The sequence below is a fragment of the Conger conger genome, chromosome 9 (genome assembly GCF_963514075.1).
Source record: "Conger conger chromosome 9, fConCon1.1, whole genome shotgun sequence".
In the NCBI taxonomy this organism is placed as follows: domain Eukaryota; kingdom Metazoa; phylum Chordata; class Actinopteri; order Anguilliformes; family Congridae; genus Conger; species Conger conger.
The window spans coordinates 56,468,586-56,481,085 of NC_083768.1; the positions used below are offsets into that span (position 1 = coordinate 56,468,586).

The 12,500-nt window shown below is 50.6% G+C and overlaps 1 long non-coding RNA gene across 1 annotated transcript in view; it reads left to right on the forward strand.

Annotated features, from left to right (window-relative positions):
- Positions 1-12,500, forward strand: part of LOC133136650 (uncharacterized) — a 95,924-nt gene that overhangs the window by 50,360 nt on the left and 33,064 nt on the right. The window lies entirely within an intron of this gene.

The window sequence follows — 12,500 nt, forward strand, 5'->3', positions numbered from 1 at the left end:
CAGTGCGGTTTTCCTGTGTGATGGGTCACGTTCAGTAGAGTTATTACACCCTCTCCTCACTGTGGGGATGGCACTGCTGAGCGAGAGAGAGAGAGAGAGAGAGAGAGAGAGAGAGAGAGGTCTGTATACTGAATGTCCACATACAGAGTATATTCATGTGCTCAGTGGTGTATGATGTTATTTATATTTTATTTCCTGTGTTTTGGCGACAACAACCTATATGTCGTCATGCCAATAAAGCATTTTTTGATTTGAATTTGAGAGCGGGGGGAGGGAGAGGGGGAACAATATGATGGAGAGATGGTGAGAGAAGTAGAGAAGGGGTTTGGAGGGGGGGGGAGAGATTGATGAGATGGAGTCTGGGAGAATGATAGAGAGGTAGAGAGAGAGGTAGAGGAAGAGAGCCCAGTGTATATCATTTTCTGATTATTCATGCATTCATATTCAAATGTATTGCTGTGTGCAGTATTTGTAATGGTATTCTCTGCCAATAAAGCACTTTGGATTAGAATAGAGTGTCACAGAGAGAGGTGGACTGACAGTGAGACCGATAGATTGAGAGAGAGGGCTCTTATGTGCTGGATAGAAAAAGGGTTTTCTGGAATAACTCTCAGAAAAAGGGTTCTTTGGCTCGTCTCCATAGAGGAACCCTTTTCAGTTCTTTATGGAACCCTCCATCATGGGTGTGAAGCTCCTAGACAAGGGACAATTTTGCAAAAGAATCTTTGAACCTTGTTCTTCTGTGTGATCACAGGGTCATTTTTTCTGTAGGCATGGTGAGGGAGGGCGTAGGCGTGGTGTGCAGGTCAGGAACCTGTGTGTACGTGTGTGTGTGTGTGTGTGTGTACGTGTGTGTGTACGTGTGTGTGTGTGTGTGTGTACGTGTGTGTGTGTACGTGTGTGTGTGTGTGAGTGTGTGTGTGAGTGTGTGTGTGAGTGTGTGTGTGTGTGTGAGTGTGTGTGTGAGTGTGAGTGTGAGTGTGAGTGTGAGTGTGAGTGTGAGTGTGTGTGTGTGTGTGTGTGTGTGTGTGTGTGTGTGTGTGTGTGTGAGTGTGTGAGTGTGTGAGTGTGAGTGTGAGTGTGAGTGTGAGTGTGAGTGTGAGTGTGAGTGTGCGTGTGCGTGTGCGTGTGCGTGTGCGTGTGAGTGTGAGTGTGAGTGTGAGTGTGAGTGTGAGTGTGAGTGCGTAAATAAGAATGTACCCCCCCTTCCTTTCCCCAGTGTGAGTCAGATCTGCTCTGCTTACTTTCTCCAAGGGGGTAAGACCTATTCCAGCTGCTTCGTCAGATAAAACACACACACACACACACACACACACTACACTCTCTGACACACACACACACACACACACACTCGCACGCACACAGTCTGACACACACACACACACACTCTCTCACACACACACACACACACACACTCACACACACTCTCTCTCACACACACACACACACACACACACACACACTCTCTCTCACGCACACACTCACACACACACTCACACACGCACACACTCACACACACTCACACACACACTCACACACGCACACACTCACACACACACACACACACTCACACACACACACACACACACACACACTCTCTCTCACACACTCTCTCTCTCACACACACACACACGCCGCTGTCACAGGGAGCTGAGGCAGCAGCTGCAGGTTAGGGCTCTGAGCCTGTCGCTCTGCGGAGGGGACCTGGGGCGAAGGCAGGCTTCACCAGCGTGGGGCCGACAATCCTCTTCCTCAAATCTTATCCCGCTGCCCTGGAAACTTTCTGCTTTATCCGTCCAGCTCCCAGCATTCCCTGGGCCTCGCGAGCGTCGCTTTCAGCCTCCTGTTCGCCCTCGTCACGGAAACCACGCCTCGCCCCACGCCGCCAAGACAAATTGTAAATTTCACGGTAAAATACGGGCGACTGGGTTGCCAGAACTTTCCCGTATAAATAACGGTGAGGGTACGTTAAGCTCACGGTAGCGGGCTTAACGTAACGCTTAACAGAACGCTAAATGTATTGCGCTGTTTCACCGTAAATTTCAGCTGTGCGCTTCTTCGCTATTTTACCATAAAATGTGCAGACCAGTGATGCATTAAACCCTCTTATTCTTATAAATAACTGTAACAATGCATTAAGCATATGTAGCAGGCTGCTAATCTAACACACGCTAGATGTATCGCGGCATTTCGCCGTAAATAATACAACCGTTTGCATTTCGGCTGTTTAGGGTTCTGCGCCAGTGCTATTTCACAGACTTTTATTATGGAATTCACTGAGGCACGCGCCCTGTGTTTTTCAACTGCGGCATGGTCTGCACTGGATCCAGTCTCTCTCTCCCTGGGCATGTGTAACAGGTGAAGAATTGCCTGAGTCCGAGGTGGGATTTGAACCCCGGCCTCTCACTTGTCCAAATTATTTGTTGAATGAACGCGTTACCAGTCAGCTAAAAACGAACTCGCCTCTAGCCAAGGGCAACAACGTTCTTTTGAATTTGAGGGTTACGTCATCGGGGAGTGTTGTCGCGATAACCTGCTACCAGCCTTCACTTTCACTGCACCATCCGTGCTTACTAGCGAACTAGCTGAGCTAACCATGCTACACATGCACACAACCCGCCTGCTGTGGCTGTCACGCGAAGCACTTTATTCACCTGCTCGAGCCTCACCCGGTCTCCCAACACCCTAAGAAAACATCCAAAAGGAACCCTGGGATTCCACAGAAGGGTTTTTTTTATTGGGCGAAACGGTTCTTTGTCTGGGAGCTTCCACGCTTCGCCCCTGTGACAGAGGGCCCCATAAAGAACCGAGAAAGGGTTTCTCTACGGACGCGAGCCAAAAAGCGCTATTTTCTGAGAGTGTATCCAGTCCATAAGAGCCCTCTCTTTCAATCTGTCAGTCTCACGGTCCGTCTACCTCCCCCTCCGACTCGCGTCTGATCCAAAGTGCTTCATTGGCAGAGAACACCACCACAAATACTGCGCACAGCAAAACATTTGAATATGAATGCATTAATAATCAAGAAAATGATATACACTGGGCTCTTCCTTCCTCTCTCTCCCTCTCCACCTCTCCATCATTCTCTCTGGCTGGCTCATCAATCTGCCCCCCTCCCTACTTCTCTCTCACCATCTCTCCATCATTTTCTCCCTCTCTTTCTCTCGGTCTCTCGCTCCCTCTCCCAAAGAACCCCGTTTTCCTCTGTGGGGTGTACGGGTCTGAACTGGTTGATGATCTGGAGGCGAAAAACAAGGAACATATCGACCCCTACGAGTCTCCAGGAACTGGGATGGCTCGGCCTCCGGGGTCTGTTCGCCCAGCCGGCCTCCCGTCTCTGTTCCCGTCCGCCTCTCGACGTTCCGGTCGGGGAGCGGACATTTTGTTGGGCGCGGTTCTGACATCCTGTTACGGTTTATGGACGTTTATTACGAGCGAAGCCTCAGGACGGCATCTGCTGCCAAGGGTAGCGTCCTTCACCGCGTCCCTTTGTCTTATTATTTATAAGATACATCAAAACCGGAAGGCGTTGGCGTCGAAAGAAAGTTCCGGAGAGAAAGCGGGACCGTTGAAGGACAGGCGTCTGACCGTCGTGCTTTAGTCTACGGCGGCGGGTGTCTGAAACTTCCAGTCCCGCAGGGCCGCTGTGTCCCCACGCTTTTTTGGGGTTTGACTTTCAAACAGCGGCCGTTTTCTGGGTTTTTAATTGAGCCACGCGGGCCCCTTTAGCCAGACCGCCGACGTCTGAAATGAGTCCCTCAGGCCCTGATAACACCCCGAAATAAAACGGGCAGACCGCCCCCCGGGCCTGCTGGCGTCCCGCCCCGTTTGTGTGAGTTGGAACATTTCGCAGTCCGGTGTAAATACTGAGTCTGCAGGCGCTGGCAGCAATTAGGGAAGGCTGTAGCTGCTCCGGTCCTTGGGGGGGGGAAATGAGGTGTTAAATTAGTCAATGTGGGGGGGGGGGGTCATTTATCAGTATCGTGAAAGTTTCCTCACCTGCGCTCAGCGGGGGTCTTACTCTGTGGTCCCAGCCCTCCCTCTGAACCTCTCCAAACTGGACAGCTCGTTTCGTCAAGGCTAAGATTGACTTAGTCGGCCGGTTTGTGTTTTCTACAGGCTAAACATACAGGTCTGTAGCACTATTGGGTCTATGAGCATCCAGGACCAGGGTTAAGTGTCCCTATAGACACCATAGCCCCCCAGGACCAGGGTTGAGTAGCTCTACAGACACTGTGGCCCTCCAGGACCAGGGTAGAGAAGCCCTACAGATACTGTGGCCCTCCAGGACCAGGGTAGAGTAGCCCTACAGACACTGTGGCCCTCCAGGACCAGGGTAGAGTAGCCCTACAGATACTGTGGCCCTCCTGGACCAGAGTAGCCCTACAGATACTGTGGCCCTCCAGGACCAGAGTAGCCCTACAGATACTGTGGCCCTCCAGGACCAGGGTAGAGTAGCCCTACAGATACTGTGGCCCTCCTGGACCAGAGTACCCCTACAGATACTGTGGCCCTCCAGGACCAGAGTAGCCCTACAGATACTGTGGCCCTCCAGGACCAGAGTAGCCCTACAGATACTGTGGCCCTCCAGGACCAGGGTAGAGTAGCCCTGCAGACACTGTGGCCCTCCAGGACCCAGGTTGTAGGAACTGCAGCCTTTGAGGGCAGGAATATCGCAGACATCCCTGTGAAGTTTAGCCGGGAGACGGTAAACCTCGCAGACCGTAATCCTCGCAGAGCCAGAATAATCTCAGGAGCAGCAGGTGACAAACACCCAGCTGCCCCCACCTCCCCCCGCCCCCCGGTCGACCTGCGGGTAGCCGCTGTCTCCCCCCCCCCCCCCCCCCCACCTCCATGAGGGCCGTGGAGCGAGGCGGGGCGGGAGGCGCTTTGAAGCCCACGGAGTGAGATCCCGACCGGATCAGACTATCGACACGGGGGAGGGGGGAGGGGGGTTAGTGCTCTGATGTACAGAGCCGGGCTCCCACGGGGGGGACACATCGGATTTAATCAATGCCCCACCGTCGTCATGCCAACCACCTCCGCCCCCAACTTCCTTCTCTCTCTCTCTCTCAGTAAATATCGATGATTTCTCGGCGTCTGCCCAAGTCAGTCCCGGCATTATGCTCCTGTCGAGGAAGAAGTGAAGTTCCCGAATCCAGCGATTTTTAACAGCCGGCACTGTGAATACCGAACACAAGCGCATCAACTGTTGAAACCCTTTACTTATCCGACATGTAAAATACATTTATTAAATCTAATGCATCAATTATTATCAAAAATATCAATTATCAGTTAAATCGCCGAATTCTTTGATAGGCAGAGCGAACTGTTGGATCGAGATTTTTAGTTACGACATAAAAATCTACGTCTAAATCCAAAGACGAGGGTCAACTACCTTAAACAGAGAAGTAACAGACAAAGACGTGTACCAGTCACAAGAGAACATAATGAAAGAAAGTACCAAACCCCAAGCCATAGAGTAATAAACTCAGCATCGTGGAGCAGAAGAGAGGACAACCAGTTTACGTTCAACCAAGATGGTTTAAGAGCAGGGTCAACTTAAACACATAGACCATGAGAGAGCTGCCTAAAATATCTCAGTCTGTCTCTCAAAGGCAATACTCAGACTAGCTATCCGACACTCCTGCATAGGGATTGTTCCTTTTTCATTTTTCTTTCTTTCTCTCTCCTCTCTCTCTCTCTTAATTTCTCATTCATTTTGTTTTTGACAAGCATGCCAATGTGTATTTGTCACAAGGAGGTGGTGACATATTGCACAAGAACACCACCACTGCATCTGCTGACTGTGTCGAAAAATAATAATATGAATTTGTATTTAGTATGTTGCTAATGCTCATAAGACATGACATGAAATATGATCTTGCTGTCATAATAACAATTACATATCACTCCTCTCTATCTTCTGTCTGGGCTGTCTCTCACTGTAAACACCATTCATTTCCTGACTGCGTCTCCCTCTCTCATTCTCACCAAACGTGTCATTTTGAGAGAGAGATTTGCTGCTTCCTGCAAGCTGCCCGGTTTTTTATTTGTGTGTGTGCGTCTGTTTGTGTGTGTCTGTATGTATGTGTGTGCGTCTGTGCGTGTGTGTGTGTGTGTGTCTGTGTCTGTTTCTGTGTGAGTGTTTTTGGGTCTGTGTGTGTGCGCGTCTGTTTGTGTGTCTCTGTATGTGTGTGTGTGTGTGTGTGTCTGTGTCTGTGTCTGTGTGTCTGTGTGTGTGCCTGTGTGTGCCTGTGTGTGCCTGTGTGAGTGTGTGTGTGAGTGTGTGTGAGTGAGTGCCTGTGTGTGCCTGTGTGTGTGTATGCCTGTGTGTACCTGTGTGAGTGTGGGTGGGTGTGAGTGTGTGTGCCTGTGTATGCCTGTGTGAGTGTGTGAGTGTGTATGCCTGTGTGAGTGTGTGAGTGTGTGTGCCTGTGTGAGTGTGTGTGTGTGTGTGCCTGTGTGTGTGTGTGTGTGTGTGTGTGAGTGTGTGTGCCTGTGTAAGTGTGTGTGTGTGTGTGCCTGTGTGTGTGTGTGTGTGCCTGTGTGTGTGTGTGTGTGTGAGGGTGTGTGTGCGGAGGGATATGGGGGGAGGTGAATGTGTTGTTCCGCAGGCGAGGCTTGTGTATAGCAGAGCTATAACCGTTCTGGAGTCTGGGACCTCTGACTGGCTGTAAATATAGACCTGGAGGGTCGTCAGGAGCACGCAGGGCAGAGAGGGGTGCAGAATCTGGGGTCCCAGCGGGTGCTACACAAGACCTGACGAGGTCTGGCCAGTTATCCTCGTTTCTGTGTCCTAAAAACATCTTTTACAGCTTGGCTTCATTTATTTAACAAGCCTTATTAAGAAGGTCTTTCAAAACACCCTTTTCTCAATTAAAATACATTCTTCTGCAAAACTTTTTTCTTCAAAGACATTTCTCAGCTCTCTTTGAAGAGTAGGTTTTTTTTTTCTTCAGATTTTTCTTTCAAAATACTGTGTCAGTGTTCTTGAACTCCATTTTGTTACATCAGCATAAGAATGTTCAGTTCAGAACATTGTAATCACCTGCAGTATATGAGATCTTACGCCTTCAGTGGTTTAAAGGGTTCAGGACTGGACCAGCTGTGTCTTTAGACGCTGAAATGGTTGAGAATAAAATTAAGATATTAAACCGTTACATGTCCTGAGCCAGTTTTTATTATACCTGATTAACAGCAAGTGTGCCGACTTGAATACGGTTCACATTAGCAGGCCATCCCAGCCTCTCTGCCTGACTGGATCTAATCCCGTACCTAGACGCATTGTCACATCAAGTGATTTTAGAGACTGGCTTTGCGTTCGGGCGGCACGGATGGTGCAGTGGGTAGCACTGCCGCCTCACAGCAAGGATGTCCTGGGTTCGAATCCCCGTCGGCCGGGGCCTCTCTGTGCGGAGTTTGCATGTTCTCCCCGTGTCTGCGTGGGTTTCCTCCGGGTACTCCGGTTTCCTCCCACAGTCCAAAGACATGCAGGTTAGGCTGATTGGAGATTCTAAATTTCCCATAGGTATGAGTGTGTGAGTGAATGGTGTGTGTGCCCTGCGATGGACTGGCGACTTGTCCAGGGTGTATTCCTGCCTTTCACCCAATGTCTGCTGGGATAGGCTCCAGCCCCCTGCGACCCTGTTCAGGATAAGTGGGTTAGGATAATGGATGGATGGATGGTTTGCGTTCAATAATGTTGATGATGACAAAGTGGGCGGACCGATCCTGACTGTTTTTGTTTTGATTGCAGTCTTCATATGCGCTGGCGGTGGCTGGAACATGTTTAAAAATAAACGAGGAAACAGCCGGGTGGAAGCCCGTTTGAAACCACACGCGTGCGTCCCCCAAACGATCCCAAACAGGCTTTGTTGATGATCAGCTGTTAAAAGGCCCGCCTTTTTAAGTCACGCTTCTGACGGTGACTCGGCTACTCTGGCTCAGTTTAATTGCCATTGCTTACAGCTCTGTTTTTGTTGCTAAATTGTTTGTTATTGATATTTCTTTTTTGCTTTTTTTTTTTTGCTATGCAATCTTGCTGTTTTGCTGAATTGCGCCTATTGTCCTTTGCATCGTGTAATTCTCACGTATTTACCACTAACAGGTTTAACTAGTTTATGCTGTAGGTGTTCCGAGCTTTTAACTTTTGGCATTTCAGAGCACTGTGGGTAGCTCAGGCCTCTAGGGTTACTTAACCCCCATTCATGCACTTATTGTCTGGATAAGAGTGTCTGCCAAATGCCAGTAATGTACCGTTCTGTAATGGAAAGCAGTGCATGAATGAATTCTGTGGTGTCATAGTAGGTGAGTTGTGCAAGTATTTTGGCATACCCTGTTTTTAATGTAAAAAGAAAAAACTAAAACAAAGCCCTTATGTTAAAAACAATTCTCCAGGGCCAAAGCTGATTGGTCCACAGAGGGCAAGTTCGAATTTCTATGATTTCCCCACAATGCTTTTCAGTGCAGTGTCGTTATGAATGGGAAAGTTACAATGCTCTAGCCTTTATCACACGGGACAAACGTAACCAAAGTCTCTAAAGAGGAGCCCTTTTAGTTCTTTATGGAACTGTCTGTTACGGCTGTGAAGTGTGAAAGTTGCCAGACGAAGAATCATTTTGTCTGACAAAGAACCCGTGAACTAGTAGGGGGTTCTTCTATGGAACCTTTTTGTCTGGGCGCGTGCTGTACCCTCCCCGTCCTGAGGGAGGTTGTGGGAGTGTAGCTGGAGCAGGGTTATTGGTGAGTTGGTTTCCGTTCCACTGAGTAATTTTCAAGAAAAATGTTTTTTTTGGGAACAGGTTGCTACAAACAGACCCCGCTCAGTCAGTCAGTGAACAGAGGAACGCCAGGCGGCCATTAAAACACACCCTCCACCGCCCGCCATCCCCGCAGAGACGCACAGAATGATTTAGACCGTGTTTTAAACGCTCCCCCGATGCCCTGCTTTAGCGTGACGCGGTCGTGATGTGAGACGGTATCGGATTTAAACCCTCGCGGGGGTTCATCGACCGACCCGGTCTTATAACGCGTTCCATTTACCTCGGAAGTCGGAAGTCGGAGCTGGGAATGACGTCACACCCGAGTTGACCGCATTCCAGTAAACAACTCGGATAACCAAGATGGACGCCTCCAGTGCTATTGTTGCTATCGTTGTGGCCATTGTTAGCAATACCAGTTGAAAACACCACATTACACGGTATTCTATACATACAAACACCGTAGTAACATGTCCACAGATAGACGTTGGACAGTACTACGTATACCACTTATTTAATTACACAAAAACAAAACAGAAGTGCTAAATAATACATTACGAGAGATTTTATTTACCGTTGACGCACGGAGCAGCCATCTTGGATTTCTAACTCGGGGTTACTCGGTCCTTCCGACTTTCCCAGTCGGAAATCCCACCTCAGGGGGCGTTCCAGTTGAAATGTCCGACTGGGAACTCGGAAATTCCGACTTCCCAGTACAAATGGAACGCACCATTAGTTTCAAAGCCGGGCCGACCAATCACAGCCGGGTCCCGGGTGAGGCGGTGTGCCCTGATTGGCCGGCCGCGTTTCCCCGGTGCTGTGAGGGGGGAGGCTGTAAATTCTGGGTGCCGTTTTAGCGGGGAGAGAAAACATCCTCTCCCACCCCCTCGCTGAGAGCTGGAAAACAGGAAGAAAAGGAAGAAAAGAGAGAGATAAAGAGAGAGGAAGCAGGAAGGAAAAACAAGTCCGGTGACCGCTTCCAGGGCCGGGGGAAATCTGTCAACCCCGAGTGTTAAACAGGCAATAAATCTGATGGTGTCTGAGGCCGGCTCGGGTTCAGAGACGGCCGGGCTCTTTCCGCTAGGTCTGCTGCCACACCGTTAGCCCACAGGCCCATTTGAGCTGCCGCCGCCCGCTATGCATGTCGATAAGCCATGTCAGGGCTGTCAGTACTGCGAGGCCGTTAGCGATGCTAGGCCATTAGCATTGCTAGGTTGCTAGCAAAGTTGGGCTACTACTGCTGCTAGGGGTGCTAGGCCGTTAGCATTGCTAGGCCGTTAGCGATGCTGGGCGGTTAGCATTGCTAGGTTGTTAGCAAAGTTGGGCTACTAGTGCTGCTAGGCTGTTAGCGACGCTAGGACATTAGTGCTGCCGACATTAGCATTGCGAGGCTGTTTGCATTTGGCCAGTTGGTTGTGCTGCACCGGGCCTCGGGAGTAGCGTCGGTCGGGTTGAAATGCACAAACACAGGGGGCGTCTGATCTCGCGAACTGCAAAGCCCGTCCCAGCTCTCCCATCAGGGCCCGAAGTGCTTTCGACTAAGGAAACCTCAAAAGTGGAAGAGCTCGGTGGTAGCCGGGGGCGCAGGAAGGCACAGTCGGTGTGTTTTTTGCGGCGGAGTTTAAGCGGCCCCTGCTTATCGCCTGGGAGAGATTAACTTAAGTAGCGCTGGCTCAGGGGTGAGTGCATGCCCTGCGGTGTTAGAACAGCGTCAGCCCGGCTCCCGCTCTCTCGCCGTTTATGTGGAGTGCAGTCGGAGGGTACGGTTTGGGAATCTGGAGTGGTGGGCGGGGGGGGGGGTAGAGGAACCGTGGAAACGCGCCGACTTCAGCCCCACTTCCTGTCCCACGGTGGCTAAGCGCTATCGCTGTTAAATCTGTGCTCAGCGAATCCCACACGCCGACTCCTTTCAAACAAACAAACAAAAAAAAAAAACCAAGAACGACTAAAATTCTCCCTTTTCCTCCTGCACAAGGCCACGTTTTCGCCGTAGGTCTCCAGAACAGGAAGTGTGCGTTACGGGGCAGGAAGTGCCTGGTGTTTTGTTTAGCTCTGGTTTGGCATTGTTACGCTGGGAGCCCTTAACACCTTTAACGGCGCTGTTGACGTCTTGGGGCCCAGAGAGGCTCAGAGCGGGGTGTTGAAGCCTGGCTTCTCTGCGTGGCACGCACGCGACCCCCGCCTGACCCCCGCCTGACCCGCTCCGGCTACAACCAGCCGCCGTTTGACCGCTATTTTACCACCGCATTCCGAAACCCCCAGGAACAACCTGCGGTGTTACACCCCCCGTGAGAGGGGAAAGATGGGGATTTTGTGGGGATGGGGTTGGTTTCTGGTTTCCCAGAAAGATCCTGATAAAGAAGAACCCCTTCCCGGGAGGAGGGAGGGAGGCGGAAGGGTTTTTCACGGAGTTTTGGGATAATTTACACTTTGTCTCTGCTGAATGGCACGTGCCCCATTAAAAGGACTGTCCTGAAGACCCCTGACAGGAGTGTGACCTTTCACCCCTGGCCCGGGTGTGACCTTTCACCCCTGTACAAGGGGAAGAGGCAGAAGCTGAGCCTCCTGATGTTGTTATTGTCACACAAGCAAACAGAGTGAAAGGGAAAAAAAAAAGGAAAAAAAACGACAAAAAGCCAGACACATTTCAGACATGTTGACTTTGTTATGACCCGAGAGACTTCTCCTTCTTGAGAAGCCAATCACGGCAGGTGAGGGGAGGAATTCTGTCCGTCACAAAGCAGCTTGTTTGTAAATAAAGGAAGGAGGCGCAAGCGAGGCGGAGAGGTCAAGAGCGAAGGCAAGGCCGCTCTTCAGAGTAAAACAGGACTGGCGTGTTTCTTTTTGTATTTATTTATTTCCCAGTTCCTCGTCTGGCTTTTAATGGCCACGTCAGTCCGACAACATCTCAGCATTCCTCAGAGTTAGAGAGTGCGGCGCTGCAGCGAGCCTCAGTAACGCAGCAGTCAACGCCGGCGCGTAACCGGCTTTAAGAATGCGTGTTTAAAACGCTGCAATCATAGCGTTTAGATCGACGTAGCCGCCTCGCGCCAGCCGGGAAAGTCTGCGCGCGCTTCCCAGATTTGGGGCGGCGATTCCGGATGTTTCCGTGAGAGTGGCAGCAGCTGTTTGGAGAGCGATGATTCATGGGAAACAGACAGGGGGGGGGTAAAGGTGGACAGCGATGCTAATTGAGGCTGGCCGGTGCTTTTAAGCACTTTATTCTCCGGAAGGTTCCGCGATCGCTGAGACCAGCGTGAGACCGTTGGTGGGTTTTTCTCCCTGTCCGTCACGCGGTGCTTGTGCCGATTAGCAGGTAGCTGGCTGATTACTTGTTGATAACTAGTAGACTCCGTCTGTAACCCTCGGAACCCATAGGCGATTGTGTCTCCACACCACAGACCACCTGTCAAAGGGCCTAGTGGAGATGCAGGCCTAAAGCATACATGACTGAAATGTTCAGTGTTAAATCACTTCTCACAGGACTTACATTATGGTCCCTGTTGTACCCCTGTTGCATGCACTCTGTGAGAGTTAAATTAACACAGGGAATTTTACTGTGCATGGACCCCAGCCTGTCTTTGCCCACACTCACTTGTTCTCAGTCTGTGTTCTTCAGCTCATGGGAGCACAGTTCTCTCATGCCTGCGTGTTGTTGGGGCTTACCTGGGTGACAGACAGGTGTGTGGGAGGAGACGTCACGCACACACGTATGTCGGAGAACGGAATGTGTGACTGTTT